Source organism: Balearica regulorum, chromosome 1 (assembly GCF_011004875.1).
Source record: "Balearica regulorum gibbericeps isolate bBalReg1 chromosome 1, bBalReg1.pri, whole genome shotgun sequence".
NCBI lineage: Eukaryota > Metazoa > Chordata > Aves > Gruiformes > Gruidae > Balearica > Balearica regulorum.
In genome coordinates this window covers 96,895,225-96,919,099 of record NC_046184.1, presented here as the reverse complement: position 1 = coordinate 96,919,099, position 23,875 = coordinate 96,895,225, and the positions used below count along the sequence as shown (strand labels likewise).

The window sequence follows — 23,875 nt, the reverse complement described above, 5'->3', positions numbered from 1 at the left end:
CTGCGTGGTTTGATGTGCCAGATAGTCCCCGCTTGTATAAGCGGTGCCATCGGTTTACTGGGGGCAGGTCCAGGATGGCATGCTTGGAAGGAAGCCCAACCTGTCCCTGCTGCTGATTCCCTCTTCCTCAAAGGGGAGTGACTCGTTCATCAGTATTGGGCTTTAAAGGAAGAAATAGCTTTCTGTTCCCCACTGTTGGCGTCTCACGAGGAGGGAAGCAAGGGGAGGAGGAGGTTGGTGTGATTTCTTGTGTGTGGGAGGCCTTCAGCTCTGACTCCCCTTGCTTACATGTTGGGTTTTTTTTTTTTTTTAAGTATTGCTGTCTATACAACTCCTCAGAAGTGATGCTTTCTATAAGTAAGTCATAAAGGGATTTCTAAATAAAAATAATTTAAAATAGTTCTGTGGATTGCTGAGAATTTTAAGACCTCTGAGGCTATATACAGTGCTCTTATGCGGTGCAGCACTAGCTAAAGGCTCCTCCATGCAGCCTGTTGTGGTCCTTGGGCACTTTGGGGGCTGCGGTGCAGGAAGGGCATGTTCATGGCATCTCAGTGTTGGGTTGATGTTTCCAGATCCCTCAGGGGGAGCTGCTGTGACATGGTTCCTGTGTGTTTGCAGGAAGGGGAGAGCCCCTGCAACATGAATCCAGCAGTGCAACAGGAAAGGAGGGGAGAGAAAAACTAGATTAAGGCAGCCCAAATGCTGGCTTGAGACAGGTCTTTTGTTGCATGTTCTGCTTCTCTTCTCTGGGAATGTCACAAGGCAGCGTAGCGTCCTCTCTTTCAAAGGACTGTTCAATTAAACTTTCTTTTTTGAGATTGTATGAGTTAGAAGGATTCATTTTTCAACCTAAAGGCCCTGTCAGTAACTTTGTAGTGTTTATTTTCAGAGGCTCATGAGCAACCGAACTTGACATTCACCAGTAAACACAGTGAGCCCCTTGGCAGGGGAAGTGACGCTAATTGCCCCAGGGAAACACGTGGAGAGTGTACTGGTCTGTGACCAGCTCTTCTATTTAACACTCCTGCCTGCACACTGTCTCGGGAGTTGAAAGCTCAGCTTTGGAAATGTCAGGTGATGACATTTTCATTTCTCTTTGAAAACTATCCCACAGTCAAATGGATCTTGCCTTTCTGGAAGCTTTTTTCCCCTTCTTTTTCTCCCCTCCTCGCCCCACAACTATATTTATGCTTCAAATAGAAGGCATGCAAAAGTGCATGTTTTGCATTTGGGTGTAAAAGCCTATTTCTTGGCATTACTGACACCAGTAAGCACATTAATGTACTGTCAGTTCAGCTTCCTTGCAGAAAAAGGTTTTTATTTTTTCAGGTGAGCTGTTTTCAGCTGACCTTTCTATTCTGAATCATTGACTGAAGAGGAATATCTGCTGCACAAAGCTGAGCCTTCTCAAATTTGTTCTGGTGGCAGTTTATCCAGTTGCTAGGAACTAGGGTTAGGCTGGTCTAATTCCCCTAATAGCACTAGTTTCTGACAATAAAGATCCAACCATATTTATTATCATGATTATTACGTAGGAGACTTTAAAATAAATACTTTTATAATGCTGTGATATCTCAGAAGCTAGCCTTCACTAGTGCTCCTCCCTTCTCCCTCCATGTGTGTTATTTGCTTCGCTTGCTGTCAGGAGCATCAGATGCAGCCTTGAACAAAGGCCAGCACTTGCATAGCTCTCATCAGGTTTGAAACGGATGCCATGACAAGTTTCATTTCTGCACAGCTTGGAACAAAATGAAATATGTCCATATGTAGAACACAACTGCAATAAACGGCAAAAACCTAGAGTTAGAATAGCACATCAGAACATTTTATCAGCTCTTTTCTGTGGGGGTGAAGGAAAACTTATAACCAAAAGACTGTTAATTTCCTGATACATTCCGTTTTTTTTCCAGCGGGTGGAGGTGAACTAAAAGAAAAATGTCTACTGTGCTTTTCGGACAATAGAAGTGACATGACCCTCAGTAAGGTAGTTATGTAAGTGCTGAAGTGCATGGTTAAAGGGAATTTTCTTTAAACTAATGGAATACCATACATAGAGAGTCATTTATTATAAAAGGAAAAAAAAGAGTCTAGATCAATAAAGAACATTTGTACATTATTTTATGAGAAGAAAAATATTAATATGAGGAAGGGGGTTTGCTTTTTATTGTTTCTAAGATGACTGTGCATTTTTTTTAAAGGAGTAAAATGTGAAATTGATCTTTAGAGAAGCCTATCTGACTTGCTTTAAGCAGTAGCACCACCACATGTCAGGAAGCAGCCAGAGGTCCAAAACACAGTAGTAACTCTTAATTCTGCAATTAAAAAAAAACTCAGTAAAACCTACTTTAAGGAAAATATCCAGTAGTTTTTGTTAATTCTATAAAAGTAGGATATTAGTCACAGGTTGCAAGTCAGATTCATTTTCCGGCTAAATATCCTTCCTACAATTCTTCTATCTTTGCTCAGTTTTAGGGCATTTCTTACACTGTGCCTAAACCGCGCAAGGTTGCAGAGAGTCCTCCCTGACTGCTGCATTGCCCCCTCTCTAGAATTCACGTTTCATTACTTGTTTGCCTCAGCCCTTGCTGTAGGTGTATCAGCGCATGTTGGGATCCTTCGGCAGAAGAAGTAAGGTCAAAATCTAGCAGAAAAAAAATCACCATCTTGCTGATGTCCTGAAAACTACTTTTCCCTTTAAATACCACATGCGTAAGAATTAAGTCTGGGACTCTCATGCTCTCTTACATATAGTCACATTGAGCAATCAAAAGAGAACTTGAGAGCACTTTTTGCTCTGAATTCTCCAACTCCCTTGTGCTGTGTAGCTAGTGCCATGGAAAGCTGACCTACAGCAATGCAGTTAGGGGATGAAAAATAATAGTGGCACAGACGAGTGCATATGACCTTTTGCTTTGAAGCTACTGAGGGAAGAAGCTTGCAAGGGATACTCATTCATATTCCTAAAATATGTAGAATTTTAATTAAAACATAATTTAAGCATTAATTAATGTGCACTAATTGTTACTGGGATGTGGCTACTGTCTGAATTCTTAGTCTCAGTATTGTGCTTAAGCCAGGTAAAGAATAACCATTGAAGGTCAGTTATCTGGACAAGGCCATTTATCCTCTAAATCCAATATTTTAAAGAAAACTCATATAAACACGATCTGCTTGTGAGAAAAGAGTCAACATAAACCCATATCACTGCATATTATACTTTTCTACATGGTCCCACACAGTTTCCTAAAAATTCTTTCTTACAAATAACTTTCATTGGTTTGGAGGCTCTGTGGCAAAAATTTGCATAATTTTGCCATTGTGTTTTGCAAATTGACATACGGATAGCATTAAAGTGTTCTGGTACGACAACGCTGTTGTTCATAGCTTGTTTCTCTCCAGGGAAGAAGCTACACACAGCTGAAATGGGGAGTCCTTAGCTGTCTAGAGAGTGTTTTCTGGCTTGCTCTTGCTCTGTCTTTATTTATATATTTAAGACAGCATTTGCCAATTTTTAAGTAGCTAAATAGCCTTGCAATGAAAAAGGTGTCTTTGTCATTTGATATCTGGGTTGTTTCATGCCACTGCCAAGTAGATAATGCAAAGTCTGCTTGACACAGGCTGAAAAAAAGCTGTTCCCAAAATGGGGTTGCCAGGTATTCTCACAAGCCAGCTCTTCATATTTAAGTCTTTGAAAGACATCGAGCACGTGGATTTTCCTGAGAAACGGAGCTCTTCATTACCTTCAGCAAGTATCAGTACCTGCCGGGTCTGCTGACTCCGCATGCTTGCGTGCGTTTTGCGATGGGGCAGTGACTCACAGTCTGGCGTGGCCAGTCGGCTGACTCCTCCCAGTCACAAGAAGCCACTTGCTATTAACAGGGTTTCTCCTTACGTTAGAAATGGCAAGAACTGCCCTTACCTCTGCTGAATATTGAAGTTCAATATACTCATGGTCCTGAAGTACCCAGAGCTTTGTATCAAATATGATGCAAGTATCAGCTAATTTGTAAATAAGGCTTAATATTTATAGTTTGATATGAGTAGAGAGTGGATCAGGCCATTGGAGTTTGGTCTCTTTGTCTCTGAAACCCATCTCTGGCTTCTGCCAGTGTCTCAAGCCTGGTTTCGGGACAGGGAGAGGTGCGCATGCGTTAGCCGTCCCAAGTTTGCTCAGCAGGGGCAAAATGTGTTATATGCCTACCAAGCTGAACAGATAATAATATACACTTGAGTTCTGATAACTGCTTTGTTCTGAAGTATCGTGAATGATAATAGCAGTAAGAAAAATACTGTATGTTTTTGAAACTATTTATTGCACAAATTAGGGTGTTATCTAATGAATGCCTCATGAGTACAATTCAGTAAATGAAAAGTCTGCTTGTGTTTCAGAGGAAGCAAATGATTTCATTTATTCTGGAAGGTTTCCTAGACAGACTTGAGACTTCAAATTGGTTAGGTACTGACAACAGATGAAGTCCAAAGGTGTGCTTTTAAATCATAGGCTTATAGCCAGTTGTCTCTGTTTGATTTTAAATAGTTGTTCAGTTAATGAAAGTTCCAAAAAGCAGGCGGAATGACGTTATATGATCGTGAGCAGTGAAAAGCTCATGAGTTATCTAACTCGCCGTTTAGATTATAATTGTTGCTAATAATGCAGGTGAAGCTCTGGAATACGTATTTTCTGGTTATCTCTAAGCAATATTTCAGAAATGTATTTTTTTAATCATCCTTCCTCCTATTGTCTCAAAGGTTTTCATAAGAATGCTGCCAGTTGTTACTCATGTTCTTGCTTTGTATGGATGTAGTTTCTAACTGATCTAGCTAGGAAGAACAGACAACTTCCTTGGTACATAAATTCCCCAGGGCAACCCTGGGACTAAAATGATTGTTCCCTTCTCCACAAACTTTGTTTACCCTCAAATTGTCATGAACACAACAGCACTAGTACTGCAAGTTTAAACTGAGCATGTTAGAATAGGGACATCAGATGTGTTTCTGTCTTCTTAAAATAGAGTAACATCTTGACAACAAGCTTTTGAGAGTCATCAGCTCCTTCCTAATTTTATTGTGTGCAAAGAGGAAAAGATTTCATATTATTCACTAAGAAAGAAGAGGCAATGGCATAAGTGCTTCTCTTAAATGTTTTCTCAGAAAGGAGGTCTTAATGAGGTAGTTTGTTTTTCTTTGAGCAGTTTGGGTAAAGCTTTGACATAACTATCTCTTCAATCTGATCAAATTTAGAATTCGTGGATATTTAAGTGAGCAATGTTTCTAAATCAACTGTTTATATTCTTTTGAATAACATGTATAAAAACATACTTGGGAAAATTGAAAATTGTCTTTTTTCTTTTCTTTAGAAGGGATGCCTGTGTTCTTGATTCAGAAATCGCCACCTGTGCTTCCAAAGTCCACTTCGTTACAGAAAGGTAAGTTTGTTCTGCGGAGGGACTTGCTAACAGCTGAAAAGTAAGAAGATACCTCACTGTCAGCCATAGCTCATGCTGCCTGATGTCCCACGGTGAGCTGAGCTGCAGATCCTACCTGAGCCCCCCATTTCACCCATTCCTCCTGCCTCTCTGACCAGACTGGACGGTGTCAGGGAGAAGCCACGTGCAGCCCTCCTTTCTGGGAGCTTTTCTACGGAGCACGTACCAAATAGCCAGTTTCTTGTGCAACCCAACACAACTTTCCTAGAGAAACAGCCCATTGTTTTTACTTGTTAAGGGTTATAAAGCTGATTTACTACAGTAAGCCTCGTACAGTTGGCAGGGTAAGCACCAACAGGAGAGTTGAAAAATGTGGAAAAAAAATGTGGAATTGAAAGAATGAGTAAGAAAATGAGGGGAAAGAGGGAGGGACGCAAGAAGAACCGTCATAATGAAGCATATAATTCATAAACCTTTGTTTGAGAACCTAAACAATTAGTAAAACTGCAAGTAACAGTCAGAGTGACCAGAAGGAGACTGTTGGTCTTTTGGCATTGAGGTCAGTGCTCTCATTAAAAACCCTTCTTACTCAAAGGTTGGCTGATCCTCTGCTGTTTGGGGAGGGAGAAACAAATGGAGTAAAAGGGCTGTGCCTGACCTTTGTGCACAAGAAAAGAGAGAGGGAAAGGTAGATGTATACTACAGTAGAGTTGTACTGTTATACTTTTGCAAGAAGTTTTTTGTGTTCTCTGTGCTGTAAATGTAGCTTTGCGTCTGCTGAGGAGAGATGTGATCCCAGCACAACAATAAAAAAAGGGCAAGCATCTTCATGATGCAAGTATTTAAAAAAAAAAAACAACTAAATGAAACAGCAACACCACCACCACCACCACCACCCCAACAAACTCAAAAACATTCCAGGTGTGTTAGAGGGGAAAAAAACCACAAGCCAGAAACCCCCAAATAAACATCGTACTTCTGTAGAGCAGTTCCCAGGGATGGGACACTGTGACTGCAGAGGAACTGTTTCTCCTTAGAGGTTTCTGTTTCCACCCTTCTGCGTTTCACATGCTGCAATACACCAAAGCACAGACTTCAATTTAAGATGTGCATTTTATGTGTTTCCATGTTGCCTCTGGTAACTTTCCTCCTTCAAATATCTAACTCAATCATGATAGAGGACTGCAGACAGCAGCAGGTCTGATCTGGGGTGTTCTGTGAAATTTTGTTTTATTAATAATTGTAGTAACAGATCATGGTGATGGCGTTGAGTGCCAAAGAAAGATAAGGAACATTGTACGTGTTCTGTTTGTGATTGATCTTTTTCTGGAAGCACGCTCTGGTTTTCTTCTGTTCCTCGTAAGAGAAAAAGATTGCTTTTTTGGAAAAGTAAATTATCTCTCAGCTGTTTGTTTAGTCATTTCTCCTTCAGCTTATGAAGCAGTGCAGCTGTTTCAATCATTCCAGATCTCCTTATCTTAGATAATGATTTTCTTATTTTTAGAATTTGGCAGTGAAGGCCAAATAGTGCTTGAGTACATCATAAATTCTAATAGAACCTTCCAGGACAGCATCTCTGTGAGAAGTACAGTGCTGTCAGCTGATCTTTAGTCATGCACTTAATTTCTTTCTGACAGTCATTCAATGAATGTGTGGTGGAGAATGGATCTGAACCCGGTTCTTTAGGCTGCAAGATTACGACAACAAAACAGTTAGGGTGTTCCATGGCAGGTTTATAGCTGATTTCCGTAGGTTGCTAGCTGGGTGATCAGCCACTCTTGCTACCTTTTTCAGATGTAGTCCTTGAAAAGATCTCTGCAGAAATAGTAGTAGCAACATACACTTTAGAACAATTGATCCCAGGTCTTGGAAATAAAATGAAAACTAACTGTTAGTGGATTACTTCTGTGGTTTTAATTTCCCTTACAAAAACTCATTACAATTGGCACTATTCTCATCCTTTCTTTTGTGAGACTAATTATCTTGAGGATAATTCTTTCATTTATTATTTCTCAAAGAAATCAAAGTCCCAAAAGTAAGAACATTTCTTTCCTATTCTTGAAAAAATAGTGCAGGGATGATACTTTTTAGTATTTTAAATAGTTATCCTAATGTTTTTGGGGTGATCAAGTACCAGAGAACCTATCACAGGTTATGATGTTTCTGTGTGTTGTGGAGCTGCCACTCACTTCAAAATACTCTCTTAAATACCAACACTGAAATGATGCAATGGTTTGGTGCCTTCTATAGTGTAAACAGTAAGTACAAAAAGCTACCATTTTAATGGTGATAGTTTTATAATGATCTTATAGTATGTATGTGCAGCCATGCTAATGTGCAGTAACAATGAAGTATCATTTGGGACAGCATGTACTCATTGCATTTTACAGAGCCCAGTTGCTTAAATTTCTTTTTGGCCAAGTTTAACACTGTTAAAATACTTCAAGCAAAAGGCATGTCAGGTGACTCAGGCTATTACAACACAAATCACCCACACCTACTATATTGTCAGAAGAATCCACACAGATTCTATGTAGACATTCTTTTTGTCCTTCACCTGCCTTTGGCAGTGGGCTTTCTTAAAGTGTCTTTACAGAGTGTATCGGTTTTGCGTGGCAAGGTTTTGGTAGCAGGGGGAGCTACAGGGGTGGCTTCTGCGAGAAGTTGGTAGAAGCTTCCCCTGTGTCTGACAGAGCCAATGCCAGCCGTCTTCGAGAGAGACCTGCTGCTGGCCAAGGGCACGGTGATAGCACCTCTGGGATAACACAGTTAAAAAAGGAGAAAAGTTACTGTGCAACAGCAACAGCAGCCAGAGGGAGGAGTGAGAACATGAGAGAGAAACAACTCTGCAAGGTCAGTGAAGCAGAAGGGGAAGGAGGTGCTCCAGGTGCCAGAGCAGCAAACCTGCTCCAGCCTGGGCTCCTCTCTCCACAGGGCCACAGGTCCTGCCAGGAGCTTGCTCCAGCGTGGGCTTCCCATGGGGTCACAGCCTCCTTCAGGTGTCTCCACCTGCTCTGGCGTGGGGTCCTCCTCCATCTGCTCCACCATCATCCTCCATGGGCTGCAGGGGAACAGCCTGCTTCACCATGGTCTTCACCAGGGGCAGCAGGGGGATCTCTGCTCTGGTGCCTGGAGCACCTCCCGCCCCTCCTTCTGCACTGACCTTGGTGTCTGCAGAGTTTCTCACATCTTCTCACTTCTCTCTCTGGCTGCAGTTGCTCTTGCACAGCATTTGCACCATTTCCTATTAGGACTGGGAACTAAAACTACGAGCTTTACTTCCATAGTTTTGTCTGATGTGGAATAGGGTTCAGAAAATAATAGCCCTCTGTGTGTGTGTTTGAAAAATTAGTATTTTTCTCCAGGAACTTTAATTTTTATTTATTATTGAAAACTTAAGGACAATGGAGAGCCCAGCTATATACAGAAACATTTTGAATGCTGGGCTGCTGGACAGGTGACACGGGTTTATTGGGCTACTGGGATCATTTCTTTAGCAGACACAGCAGGAGAAGGGTCTGTTGTTATTGCAAGCTAATAACACATTTGGAGGTGAAAAATAGCGTGGAAATGATTATGTTATTTTTTTTTTTATTTTAAAGGCATATGGAAAGGCAGTGATGACACTTGGTTGTGAAAATAAAATGGGACAGCATTACAGCAATACTCAGTCATTTTTCAATGAGATTGGATGAACAATACAGAAAATGTTTAAAAAATAATAATAATAAAAAAATCTACTGCCTGTGTTAGCTAGAAATTTTTGACAACAGCTACATAGGAGGGGAGGCAAAAAGGCAAATTCAGCTCTTAAAAAGGAGGAAGCCTCACTGGAAGTAGGGGATGACTTATTTAGTGAATAATCCTTGTATGTATTATTGGGTTTGACTCAGCAGTATTTTTGTGTCTTCAGTATAGACCCTTAAGATCTGTAGTTCAGTTAGTTTTTGTAAAGCATCATTAACACATTACCACATTCGTCATCCAGTGATGCTTTTAGAAGAAAGTTCAAAGTTGCTGTTTTTTTTTTCTTTTTCTTGACATTTTGCTAGGGAGAATGTTACATATGACAATAAATCCTGATCCTCAATCTTTAGGAGTGTCTTAGGAATCTTGATCCTATAGGGAGCAGAAATGGACTAAACAGAAAGGAGGTACCTGATGTCCAAGGGAAGGTGTGAAAAAATAAAAATAATAGAGGTATGAAAGATGAATCCTACAGAAAAGCTGTGGCGGCTGGTGGTGTTCCCTGAGCGCACTGTCTCCACTTCTAATCTCCCATGCTTTGGTGCTGATTTCAGCAGCAAGCACTGGTGAGCACAAAGCACAGGGAGAAAGAGGGGGCTGAATCTTTGGTCCTGGAGGGGAGCTCCCTACAAATGGGTGGAGGAAGAGCAGAGAGCAAAGCTACGGTCAGTGGGAGGGAAATGCAACAGATGTCCTTCATAGTGAGAGTCTTCCAAAGGCTTTGGCTAAAAACTTTGACTACAAAAGGGAAAAGCTAACCAAGCAACATAAGGAGGGCAGAGGAGCAAGGCTACCTGTCTCTCCCAGCATCTCAGGCTGGATTCCACCTTGCTCTTTGCTACAAAGACTAGGACAGCGGTTCCTGGTCCATGATTTAGTAACTCTGCAGGACAGCCATGCCTTGTGCCTGCCCCTGTGTGTCACTAAATCCCACTTACTGGTAATTTTCATCCTGCAGTATTCCATTATAAATCTTGTTTCTAGCCACGTATATTGAGTGTTTAGTTCTGTTAGATTCAAGTCTAGTAAAAATGTTCAAACTGAAGCTTCCTTGCAAGGATCTGACACTCTTAGTCCAAAGAAAATTTACAAAATCCTCTACTTCTCCACAAAGCATACAGAGGGCATCCAGGACACTTTAATAACTCTGGGATGGTTGTGTGTTCTTTGCTTATTATGCGCCTAATATTTTCCATATAATAGAGTTTTCACTTTGTGATCTGCAAATAAACTTATTTACATGACAAATATTTTAGCCTTCCAGGATGACGATCACTGGAAGACTAAGTAGCCATTAGTGTGTTTTGACCCACAGATGAGAATATTTCTTCAAGCTGAGAAGGCAGAGGCAAACCATGTGTTTTGTTGTTTTGTGGGTTTTTTTCTCTAGACTTAGGTGATCAGATTTGCATTATTGTTACACTCTTAGATATTTTAATTTTCAAACCAGTGCACCTGAAAGCTTAAATAACCTTTTTGTCATGGTGGGAAATTGACTTAGATGGCAGGGTGACTTACAATTTAAGCAAAGTTCAAATCATATTGGCAGGCAAGTCTGCTTAAGCGCAACCATCTGTGACAAAAAAACTTGGCAGTCACTGCAACCTAAGACAGCAAACATGGTACAAAACATAATCACCTTAAGAGGTACTTCTGGTTTTTGTTTTGTTTTTTCTTGAGTGTCTCCAAAGTGTAAAAAGTTGTAATATAAGATTATAGGTCACTTATGCAGCTTTCTTATAAGGGACCCTTAATCTTTTAACAGATCATTTACACAGAATTGATCCTGAAGTAAATCTTTCCATGTCTAATTAGTGGACAGATTCCCACTCCTGTTGGGACCGGATCCAGCGCTCTCAGATACCAGCACAGAGAGACTTCAACTCATTATTTATCAGCTAAGTTGCTAACACAGGTTCTTTATGGAAAGACTGTTCTTTGGCCCTGTCAGCCTGTAGCACAGGTGATAATAAATAAAATGCTGCTGGATCTTGTTGTAGATGAGGTATGGGTACAAGGGCTATGCTAAAGCATACTTCCAGTGTGTGAAATGCAGCTCATCTGAATAAAGATATTGGAATTTCAAACCCCAGATGACTGGCGCAGAGTGGTCCTGGGTTTTCTGGGTGTTCAGCCTATGACGGATTCAGGTCTGGCACATAAAAAAAGTTATCTGGGTTCCCCTTGCTTTACAGCCTATGGCTGTGGCAGATAGATGTTGGTGCCACAGCTCCTGTAAGAGCTTTAAGCAAGTCCTTAGGAAGACTTGCTTCCAGTCCTTTTAAACTGTTGGCACTGTTGAATTACAAGTTTTGGCATGCTGTTCCCTCCTTGTATGACAAGACTTGATTTTTATTTTGATCTGGTCTGTCATTTTTATCAGGCTTAAGCTTACTGCTGTTTAGGCGCACGTATTCTTGTATCCTTTGTAGCTGCGGAGCCCAAAAGTAGATTTTTCAGAAGTGCTTAACCTTGACCTTATTTCTGTCTTCTCAAGTTAATAGTATTTGGCCAGTGGAGTGCTCTTTCCCTGCCCATTGCTTGTAATCTGCTTGTTTGCTGCAGGGTGAGATGTAGATTGTACCTGTCATACACACAGCTGGATGTCATAAATGATTCACACTTATTTTCAAACAAGTGCACTTTTCATAAAAGTCCTTGTAGTAGGTGTTTTATAAACTCAGCAAGCCAATGAGCCCAACAACATAAATAGGAAAGGACCAAGGGTCAGCTGTGTGTTTTGGATGATGACCTTACCTATCCTTGAAACAAAATTTTAATTACAGAATCAGCTGCTTCAGCTCAAACTTCTGAAACTGGACCACAAACTTGTGGCTTTCCTCTTTTTTGTCTGTGGCTTGCCCAGTGATTGTCTTATCCTATCATGAGAAATTCTTGCTCTGTGCCTTTATTTTTATATCTTGCTGAGCTTGACTAAGGGCTCTTTTAAGGAATTATCTTGCTTTAGATATCTATATTAAAATGTTCGAATTCATGATAATGATTTTCTGTCCAGCACTGTTAGCATTTCTCTTATGTCTTTTTCTAATTGTGATAACTGCTCATTAGTGATAACTGCACAATAATAATAAAGTAACTGTTCCTGCTAGGCAAAGTTTTTCAGTCTGAGCTATAAACAATTTGTTCAGTCGCTACAGTTGTTTGGGCAAATTCATTACCTATCCAAGCATTTGTGTGAATTTTGTAAACATTTAAGCTGAAATAGATATCTAAAGTCAACTGCTGAGCCCTGTAGAAAGCAGCATACATAAAACCTGAAAGGTACACTTGGTAGGGGGAGAGATATCAAAGCGTGAGTAACATCTTGTAAAATGCTGAGCACAAAGTTAAGAGGAATGAAGAGATACACTAAAGAGTGCTGGCTTGAAGAAAGTGAATGTTGAAGAGTTGTGGTATTAACATAAAGAAATCTTTAGCTTCTGCCCTGAGGAGTTGCTTTTCATTGCTTGAAGTCTCAATGTGGCTGCCTGTTAAGTAGTGTCAAGAAATGAGTCTCTGCAGGTTTCCTGTTTTGAATTGGAAAGCACTCTGTATCAGAAAGGATTGCAGGAACCTAAGTCTTTTTGTTTCTTCAGTGAAAAGCAAGTTAACTGGTGTCTTCTAAATGACCTCTGAAAGTCACTTGCAATTCTTCAGCGTTCAGGCTGGAGAGCCTGTGGGACACGGTGTTTCTGCAATGCCACCACAGCACGTGCCGCTTTCTGATTAGTCTCCTGTAACAATAATCATCCAGTGTCACCCATGCTGCAGATGCAAGGTAAATACTAAAATCATTTTTGAGGGACCAAAAAATATCATTCCTTCTGAAAATAAACTGATTATTCTTTTTGTTCTAAACGTGTGGTTTAGTCACAATATTCACTTTTTCCCATCATTTTTGGAGTCTCATCTCTTTCTAGCGTTACATTCATTCAATTTGCACGTCCCTTCTTTGTTCAATCTCTTTTAAATATTAAGCCCATTATCTTGGTTTTCAGTCATATTTAATGGACTTTTCTGTGATTTGTTCTATTTTAAGTACCAATTGCCAGTTCTCGTTGTTAATGTATCATATTTGCTCTTCCTCGTTCTTCCTACAAAATCAGAATCTCTTCAGATCTTATTATGTGCTGCCACATTCTTACATTTGTTACAAATTGAGAAAGTGATATTGGAATGAAATGAAGTCTAATCAACTCCGTATATTACCTCTTTCACACGAGAGGTCAGCACTTGGTTCAGATGGTGTTTACCTGCTCCTTCTGTTCACTCCACCAATGTGTGCTATTTCAAAATCTTTTTATTTAGTCGGAGGAGGTGGCTGTAAGGCAAAGAAAGATCAATCATCTGATTGATTCTTGATACCGTTGCCTTTAATTCTTAAATTGTTTTTGTAACTTTTTCGGTAGTGGAAATGTCACAGAGAATCATGTTTGTTGTTCATGTTAGCTAAAACCCGTCTGCTCTCCATGTCCTTCAGGTCCTCCATGAAACCCGTCAGTTCAGAAGAGTTCACACTGAATGCTGCTGTTATCACTGTTCAATAACCCTAATACAGATATTTCATTTCCTTGCTTTTATAACTCTCTTTCTTCATTCACTGAGCACGTAAGAATCAAAGATGAAAAGGGGTTGTTCATGCTATAAATCTCGAATTTATAAGTCTTGTGTCTCTATGTTGATGGAAACCACCATCTTCATCCACTCTTGGCTATTTCAGGATTGGCTTCTTATCAGCTACCTTCTCCCCATGCCTGCCTTTCCTGCTGGCTTGGGATCCAAGTCCGCATTTCGGACTATGTTTGTCAAGAAAATTTCTTTACACAGACAAGAGGCAAGCAAAACACACTGTATGCAGGACCAAGACGCACATAATAGTCTACCTTTCTGAGAGTCTCACTCCACTTTCCCTATCCACTGATTTAAATATTTTCTTTTCAGCTATCATCTCTCCAGTACTTAGGTTGTTTAATTACAGCATGCAAACATTAGGCATATGTTCAAGTTCCAGTCATAATCAGTACCATTTCTCATTTGGTTTATGCTCCATACAGGTTCTTCTTTTAATTATAATTTTGTTTTGACATTCCAGGTTCTGCATGTTTCATGTTACACTGTTGCCAGTGCTCTGTGGGTGTTTGGATTCTGGTAATCCTCTGGACTAAATGACTCATAATTTGCCTATTATATCTGTCAGATCGTTGAACACTCCATTGCTTCAGGTGCAATATTTAAATCTGCTGGCTCTCAGACTCAGAGAGCAGTGTTTCAGCTCATGGTAAAAATCTTTTGGGTGCCATGAAAGATCTATGCTCTCCATATTCTTCCTATTCTGCTGTGTTGCCACATTCCTTTGTGTTTTTCTCAGAAAGTGTTAAACACTAGTTATTGATTAAGAAGTTTCACTTCAGCATCTTTCAGTTATTTCTCCCCTGTCAACATGTTCCCAATGTGTAGGAAATACTTGGCTAATCTGCTGTTGTCTCTGAGCCACTCTTTGAACCCACAAGGCATATATATACATATATATATATCAGGCCAGAATTCACTGAAGTAGCATATTTGACTCACACGTACTGCCATCAGATTAAAGAGTAGAGTCTATTTGCTAAAAACGTAGCTACATGATTATATTTCTTTACAAGACTGATTTTAAAAAAAAAACAAAGCACCTCCCAAATATTCCTCCAGTTTAAAGTGAACTTCACATTGACCAACCTTTTCTTTAGGTTTTTGTCATACACCAAAAAATGGCACTAAAGGGCTGCAAAATGCTTGTTTACTTCATAGTCCTTGAATAGACAAAGCATCTGCTGCTTCCTCAAAACCACCAGAGTGGCAGCATCCTTCTGAAGTGAAGGCCATGCATACAAAACTTGACTTTCATGCTAGCTGATGACTGTAAGTAAATGTAGAAATGAACCCATTAACAATTCATGCAAGTTTGAAAAACAGGCTGCTGCTTTTAACAGGGCAAGCTGATTGCATCCCGCTTCTGCAATATGGCTTACTGTATCTGATGCTATGTGATCTTGAGCAGGAGTGCAAGTGCTGATCAGGTGGCTGTGTCAAAACAACAACAACAAAAAATCTGTTTTGGGGTCTGCATAGATCCGCAGTTGTTCCAGTTCATTACAGTGACTAATTATACCCCTTCTGATCCTTTCTTCTTGGTTCAGTAGGTGGAGATGTAACATCCGTTTAAATTTTCCCTTGGCCAAGATGTACCATTGTGGGTGCACCAAGAAGTATAACTTTGGGTTCCCAGCACTGCACATATTTATCCATTTTATATGAGTTGGCATTTTGCGTCATTTTGAAATTGTGCATAAAAAGGAACTTCAAGTTCTGTGTTCAATCTGCTAGTTGGGAAAAGCAATCAGTCTCTGTTTCTAATATGCAGTGTTCAGCTCTTGGATGGCTGTTTTCTACTGTTCCAAAGAGCACAAAACATGTTCATTTTCAAAATTTTGGGCTTTGAGAAAAAATCATCTCTAATTTAGTACATTTTGCTTATATTGCTGGTTTCCAGTTTGAAACAGACTCTTTGAAGCAATCAAGAATTCATGAAATCATCTCATTAATTGTTTTCAATTTTAGAATCATATCAATTCTACTGGCAAGTGTTAGTTTTCGTGTTCATGAGTAGTTTACACTACTAGCGTAAACTAGTGTCAAGGAAAGCTTTTAAAATTTAAACAGGACACTATTACATAAATGGACATTTCTTAGAATTTTTGCAAAATTGCTCTTAAAAATTCAGTACTAGTGAAAAAAAAGAACTTGGTAATGAGACTAATTCACTCTTCAAATGTTACAGCATCATTTGAGCATTGTCCCATCATCTCAAATAATTCTTAATTCTAAGAACCATTTCCCATTTTAATTTTCTCTGGGAAGCTTTCTGTAAAAGCAATGAGAGTATCCAAATTAATTTTAAAGATCACAAAATTGCTATTTCCTTTTAGAAGAAGAGCTGTCTTGTACCGATCTCCTGTGTGCAAAATTATCTTAATGATATCTTCTCTCATCTTAGTATTCTCCCTTGAGCAGTTTGAGTGCTTTCTGGTTCTCTTTGGTTGCAGCTAAATATTTCAAGCAGGCGTCAGAAACGTTGCAGATTTTGGCTTGGCTTGTCTCCTTTTCATTCCAAGAGCTTCTTTGATGGGGGCTGGTGACATCTTTTCACAATGCACAATACAAACCAGCAGTTCCCAACCTTTTTCTTTACTTTTTCTTTTTCGGAGGAGTTTCTAATGACCATGACTTTCTTCTTTTCTGCCACTTCGCTGTCGCTGCCCGTGCACTCTCCCATCCCTAGGTGCACAGCCAGGCTGCTGCAGTGTCTCCAGCCTTGGTCCTTCATCCTTGTCTGCTCCGTTGGGCACACTGTGCTTCCCAGGGGCAGGAGGGATTGAAGGGGGCAGGTCAGAAGGATGGAGAAACAAGGATCCATTTGCAGCATTAATGCCTCTCTTGGCTAGCCTATGTTGCCACCTCCGCAATTCATACATCCAGCAGAGCTCACCAGCTTGTGTCCTGCTCAGCAGTTTGCCTTATACATTGATGTGTCTCTTTGCTAAGGTGTGTATCAGCTAAAAACCACTGCTATAAACAAGGATGAGGAAAGAGCTGGTCTTTTATAAAATACCTGCTTTTTCTCGTTAGCCGTTGTACAAGCATTACCATAATCTCTAACAATCTGTAATTGTATATTCACTTATAGCTTGAAATATAGCTGACCCATTTGGAAAATATTATTATCAACACCGGTGTTATCCAAGAGACTTTATTTGTCTAATCAGTTGAGTTGTCAGGTTGAGTTAGCAAGTCCATTTGTATGAATCAAAGAGCAGCCTGTGGCTGTGGTGCATTTGTTTATGATACTCGTTAGGTACGCATGCCAGATAGCTCAGATGCAGACATTACGATTCCTTTGCTATAGTCCCATGCAATTCAAAACCAAATAAGTCATCCTTTTGAAAACCATGCTGCGAACATGAGAAGAAACTTGTGGATTCTACGTTGGCTTTGGGTGGCAGATCATTTTTTGAGAAACTTGTTTAACATTATAGCTGTGCATTGTAGAGGCAGGCGTTATTGCTTTGTTAGAAGGTAAATTAATCAAAACTGTAGTAATCCATTACACAGCCCTTAATGTTTTAAGAAATATTGTATGGACTTGTAACTGTCTTGAGGGGTATGTAAAATCCACCCTTGGAAGGAAAGATTATAACGATTTGCTGTAGTCTTCCATCACATGTATCCCTTCATCTCAATCATCATTAAAAAAGGCTACAGTGAATGAAGTTAAAAGACAAAAATGTAGCTAAAGATTGGTATGCAGTATCAACCTGTTGGCACTATTTTGCTGCATTGTGTGCGTGCTCGTATTGCTGTTTAGTACATCCTTGTCTACAAAGGCTAGCTGAGCTTATTTGCCAATAGAAATCAGTAGTATTTTATTGTGTAACTTTAGACTTTTTTTCATAAACCTTCTCTATACGTGCAGATTTAAGATTGTTTACAACCAGCATCAATAGTGATGAGTGATCACTATTTAGAGATACCTCATTTTAAAGAAGAATCTTGCTTAGCAAGCTAGTCTGTAGTGATTGCTCCTGGGATTGGTAAGCTCAAGAGGAGTAACAGGAGTGGTTCAGGGTAAAGTATAAACAGAAGAATGAAAATTTACTAAATATATTAGTTTGTTAATACATACAGTTCTTCTGTATATCTTCAGTTTAAAAAAAAAAAAAGCACATGCAAACTTTCTAATTTAATCAACTGATTTCTCCATGGCAATGGACCTGAATTTTAATAGCAGCAGTGAAAAACTGCTTTAAAAGGAGGAAATTCTCCTTTCAGTGAAAGAATGTTTATTTCCTTCTCTCTTTCCTCATCACTTTTCTCATCCCTTTTAAAAAAACCCAACAAACAAAACCCTCTCCCCCAAATGCAAATGTACTAATTGCAAACGTGTTATTACTGCAAAATTATAGCAAAGAATTGAAGCTTCCTAGCAGAGCGAATTGTAAAGCAATTATTCTAAAGCTAACCAAATTACATTTTAGTTATTCCCTGGCCGTCTGGAAGCTAGGGAATCGTGTCTCTGGGAGGCAGCCATCTTTTCATCTGTACATCTTCAAGCCTGCCATTCCATACCCCTGCACTTTTCATCTTGGTTTTGTCAAAAAGGTTCAGCAGTTTGAGTTTGTAGAACAAGTATTTTCTGATTGTTGCAGGTTGCATTATTCTCTACTCTTCCTGCATCTCTAGGTCTGCAATTGCATTTTCTCACTCAAAATGGGCTGATTGTGAGCCGCCTTGCAACACCAGCGGATATACCACTCAGTCCAATAAACTTCTGAAAATTTTTGTTAGGGTTGCGCATATGCCTGAGGCTCTGAGGGTGAGCTCTCCCAGGCGATGATGCCCCTGCCTCCCCCAGCCCCTGAGCCATCCACAGTGGCTGTAGCCATGCTCATCTCCAAGCAGCTCACACTGAAAAGGTACCTCCAGGCAGTTTAGCAAGCGCTCCTTTTTGCTGTGAATGCCCGGAGGTGGAAAAGCACTCAGCGTCTCTCACAGATACAAAACTAATGATTTTTAAATCTAACATGGCCGAGTTGTCATGGCAATTATCAAATGAATGTTCTTATTTCCTGTAAAGATGTGGTTTATAATACTCTAAGCTACACTTTAAGTGACTACTTCGTGCAGGCTGTCTAGGCGAACAAGCTGTAAAAGAAGCTAAGTGCCAATTAAAGCAGTGGGAAGAACCTCTCTTGCGTGAACTCGGCGAGGCACTGTAGCATACATAATATCTCTTATACAAATTCTGAAATGTTGCCTTTCATTTCCAATATGCTACAGCAACACCTGGTTTATAGGACCCAGGGTATTCCTGTGGAAAATCAACAATGGCATGCTTTTGGAAAACTACCCACTTTATTTTTAATGTAATTGTTCCAAACCATGTTAAGAACAAACTGAATGAAAGGTTTTTCAAATTCATCCCACTGGTAGCATTAAATGATAGAGACGATCAACAAAACAGTTTGCTGTTAATTACATATTTACTGTTACCAAGGAGGAAGTATTTAGTAGCTTTGGGATCATATTCTATCATTGCTCCAAGATAAGGTTTTAAGCAATTGGGCTGATTATACTTCCCTAAGTTTACACGAACTACATTTTTTATATTTCCTTATGCTTAAATCAGTTGTATTGTGGGAGACAACAAACAAATGTTTTGGGTTTTTTTTTCCCATTTACTACTTTCCACAGTCTTCTGTCTCTTTGCATGCACGCAGACTCAAATTCTGTCATTTCTCCAGGGGGTGATAACAGCAAGGCTTCTTCCCTCTGGAAACATATACGACTTTGCTGAATTAATAAAAACGTGGAAGAGGAGAACCAGCAGCAGATGCAGGTAGGTAAGCCATTGCTAACCATTGAACTTAAATTACTTCCTAAATTATTATTTTGACAGTGTTCATGCTTTCTACTATTTGGAAGGAGTCTGCCATTTTTAACTATGTTCCACTGTTTATTTTACTTTAACTTCTCAAAGCCATTTTCTCATCTCACAGGACTGTTTTTGCTTTTTATTTTGCCTCTGTGGAAAGTAAATCCCTTCAAGCGGCCAGCATCAGGGTATCCTGCTGTTGCCTTCAGCTCCATCTCATCTCCTCTACAGAACAGTGGGAGCAAAGGCTTACCTGCCTTTTAAACTTACTCAGATTCAGTTTCCAGTGTGCAAACATTAAGTAGAAGCACCAAGTCAGCTTTCAGAATAAGGGATAGCTTTGCAAGCAGCATGAGATTCAGACCATTTTCTCTTTTACGGGAGGATGTAACTTGCTCTGTTTCACTATTGTGGCTTAACCCCAGCAGGCAGCTAAAACATCCACACAGCTGTTCGCTCACTGCCCCCCCGCTCCCCGCCCAGCGGGATGGGGGAAAGAATCAGGAAAAAAAAAAAAGGTAAAACTCGTGTGTTGAGATAAAGACAGTTTAATATGACAGAAAAGGAAGACAATAAATAATATTAATAGAATATACAAACCAAGTGATGCACAGCAGAATTGCTCACCATCTGCAGACCACCAATGCCTAGCTAGTTCCTGAGCTGCAGTCCAAACCCCTGGCCAGCTTCCCCCAGATTATATACTGAGCATAATGTCATATGGTATGAAGTACCCCTTTGGCCAGTTTGGGTCAGCTGTTCTGGCTGTGTCCCCTCCCAGCTTCTGGTGCACCCCCAGCCTCCCCTCTGGTGGGGCAGTATGAAAAGCTCAAAAGTCCTTGACTTGGTCTAAACATTGCCCAGCAACAAACCAAATTCCAGTGTATTATCAACATTGTTCTCATCCTAAATCCAAACCACAGCACTATACCAGCTACTACAAAGAAAATTAACTCTATCTCAGCTGAAACCAGGACATCCACCTAATGCAAAATTAAGTTGATTTTCATCTTCCTTCCCCGATGAAATTGCCTGCTCATCTGCATTACTGTATGCTCAGGAAAATGCAGAAAGGATGTGTCAGGAGCTTGGAGAGAAACAAAGGCAAGATGCAAAATATGAAAAGAATGGTTTCTCCATTTAAGGGAAAGAAAAAGAATGCTATGGGACAGTTGTAATGCATAAACGAAAGCCATATCTAAAATGCTGGTTCCCTTTGTTAGCAATGTTGGAGAAAAATTTCCTCTCTTCCTGGGAGACTAAATCAAACCTGTGTCAAACTAAGTGTTCTGGAGCCCCTGCACATAGCGGAGCCACTCAGGACAGCAAGTGTGCAGCACACAAGGCTGCTGATAGCCTATAAAACTTTTTTTTTTTCCAAGAGGAATGTTCTGCTGTTATACTCCAGCTAGCATTTTCCTGCACTGGTTTCTGGGTGCAGCCTGTACTTTCTTCTTTGCAATTTTCTGTTAAAACAGTTTGGCTCATAATCCCTACTCTTAAAAATACTTTTATTCATTTAGTGTATTCTTTTGGAAAGTGGGAAGGAAATAGAGAACCTGGATTGTCTTCCTTGGCCAGATCATCTTCAGAGTAGATCTAGAGTATCCTTGGGAATACCTCCTAAGGACACCACAATCCTGCAGTATTCTGTGGGTATGCTGAACCCTTTTATCTCTTCAGCATGGCTGTGGCTTTGTGTTCTCTGGAAGAACACCTGAAATCTAAAGCTACCTCAGTTATCTGTTAAAAACTCTACTTATCTTCTGTTTAAGCAAAGTGCTTTGACTTTTCATCTTCATGATTGCAGTTGGAAATTCTTTTGTGGCTCGTATTCACTATATCAGCTGCCAGTATTCAGAAGTTCCTGACTGTTATCAGAGAGAATAGGTTTGGGTTTGGGGTTTTTTTCTTGGTTTTGCTCTTATTTTGCCTTTCACATTTATAACAACTCAATGTCAGTGATCAAATTCTTTCCAAACACAGTTTGGTGATGGCCATTAAACTGGAAGTATGTTAAGTATTTAAAAAAAAAAAAATAAAAGTAAGAGCCTGTTCATTTTTCATTATCTAGAAAATTAAGAAAGTCAAAGAAGTGCTATCATATATTTGGAATAAACACAGAGGACAGAAGTTAGGGTGGATATTTCATTTATAACAACAACTGTGTGATCAGAATGTGTGAAAATTTACAGCCCAAAAAGCAGCCACAATCTTAGTAAGTATTCTTCTTATGGTTTTTGTTTTGTTTTTTTTTTTTAATAAGACCTGGCTTCAAACTTTATACGTGCTTTTCCAGTAAACAGCAATTTTTGATTGGTAACAAGACATTTACCAGCATTTGGGATATCTAAAATTTTATGCAAGGATAAACTCTGTTGTGGGAGAGCTCAAAGAGAACTAACCTGGTCTTGCTTTTTTCCAAGTCATCCTGCCTACAAAGTTGTTACTCTTGATTATGTTATTTCAAGTGGGAGTTTTTGCCTGGGCAAGCTAAGAGCAGAGGTAACATCTCTGTTAGTCTTCCAGACTCCGAAGGCTCTTCTTTAATCTGCAACACGTTTTCAGGTTCTTGCCTTATTCACTGCTCCAAGTGCTTTGGTTTTCACCTGGTTTTCCTTGGGTTTGGAGCTGGTGTAGTAGGTATGGTGGGTGTGCCTTTAGAAGTAATGACAGCAACTCATGATAAGCGGACTTTTACTGGGAATTAAACCCCTTGGTGGTATCCATGCAAAGAAGTCTAGTCAGGCATTGGAAGGACACAGCAATAAGCAAGTCAAAACCACCTGGCTTAGCCAAGCAGGTTTCTTTAGTTCTTGCTTTTCATAGCTTTTTTTCTTTCTGCATGTCATTGCTAATCCGTTAAATATACTTGATAAAGTAGAAGGGTTGCACAGGGCGAAGGTCAAAAATGGTACTAGTGGCAATTTCTGGAGATTTTTTGCATGCTGAGCATAAATGGTAACTGGATAACTGATGTACTTGCTGTGCAGCTGCCACTTTGTCATGGGAACAAAGATCAGTAAATGCCCTGACACCTCTTAAGAGGAATATTTTGTGTAGATGGATATTAGCAATTCAGAAGCTAAACTGGGATCTAAGCAAGGTCATTTGCTGGTCAGCCAGTTTATTTTTGACCGAAGCAGTGTTTAATTTCAGAAGCAGAAGAACTGGGATAAGCAAGTGCAAACCTAAATGGGCAGCTGGCTGCTGAGCGATGTTGAAGCCGAGTCATCCTAAAGGGCAGCCCATTTGCACCCTCACTCAAGAGAAGAGAAAGGTGAAGACCAGAATGAGATAAAGGACTCCCGCACCCCCACAATGCTTTAGTAGCAGTGAACTCAAGCCATTTCTGTTCCTCTAGCAAGGAAAGAAAAAAAGGAAAGGAAAATACAAAAATATGTACATTTTAAACAAAATATGCCTATATATGCATGCAAATTAGGCGAGACCCTTGGTGTGTCCAAGTTAATGCAATGTTTTAAAAACTATAATCTAGTTTTTGTAGAATTTCTTCATTCCAGTGTGTATTACAAATATATGCAGTGTGAATAAAACCTGCATAACAGCTCAGGAGTAAAAGTAATAAACAATTTTGGTATGGCTTTCTTATAAATAAAACATGCTACTGTGTTTTGTTTAGGGTCTTTAGGTCCTCAGTTCTATGCCGGTGGCTGGAATAATTAGGTTCTGTTCTGAAGGTAACGATTTTTTTAAATATAAACATGAATTTGTTACTTGAAAAAGGAACTTTATTCTATTTCACAGATTTTTTTTTTTTCATAGTTTGAGCCTCTTGTATCACCCAGCTCTGCTTCTTGCCAAGTATTGTCTCTTCATCCTACACTACCATCAAAAGAGTGCTTTTGGGGAGGGGCTTTTGGCTGCCTCAGAAGAGTTTGCTATCTTTTGTACTTCAGTTTAGGTTTGCCTGATAATGCTCCCTTTTCTACCTTGGGCACGGAGGTGCTGTTGCAATACTTAAAAGCAGTATCAAATAGATCAGGTGTGACAGAACTCCCCTAACTCTCTGTAAAAAGCTTTTTGCCCAATTCCCTCCTGAAATATCACTGAAGTGGTGTTTGACAGATTTGTGTAGCTATAAAAGCTCTCAATTGCTGTTATTACACAGGTCTCTGGAAATATATTGATAGGCTTAAGTCTCCATATTTCTGATTCCACCCACTAAATGCAGCCCTAGTCTATATCTCTGGCTAACTACTTTTTT

The 23,875-nt window shown here is 39.8% G+C and overlaps 1 protein-coding gene across 6 annotated transcripts in view; it reads left to right on the top strand.

Moving 5' to 3' along the window:
* Nucleotides 1–23,875, top strand: part of GUCA1C (guanylate cyclase activator 1C) — a 134,807-nt gene that overhangs the window by 34,030 nt on the left and 76,902 nt on the right. For all 6 annotated transcript variants that reach the window (XR_012837884.1, XR_012837876.1, XR_012837882.1 and 3 more), the window contains exons 2-4: nucleotides 1,914–1,987; nucleotides 5,361–5,429; nucleotides 19,517–19,611. The gene's annotated coding sequence lies outside the window, so the exon portion shown is untranslated. The remainder of the gene's footprint in view (nucleotides 1–1,913; nucleotides 1,988–5,360; nucleotides 5,430–19,516; nucleotides 19,612–23,875) is intronic.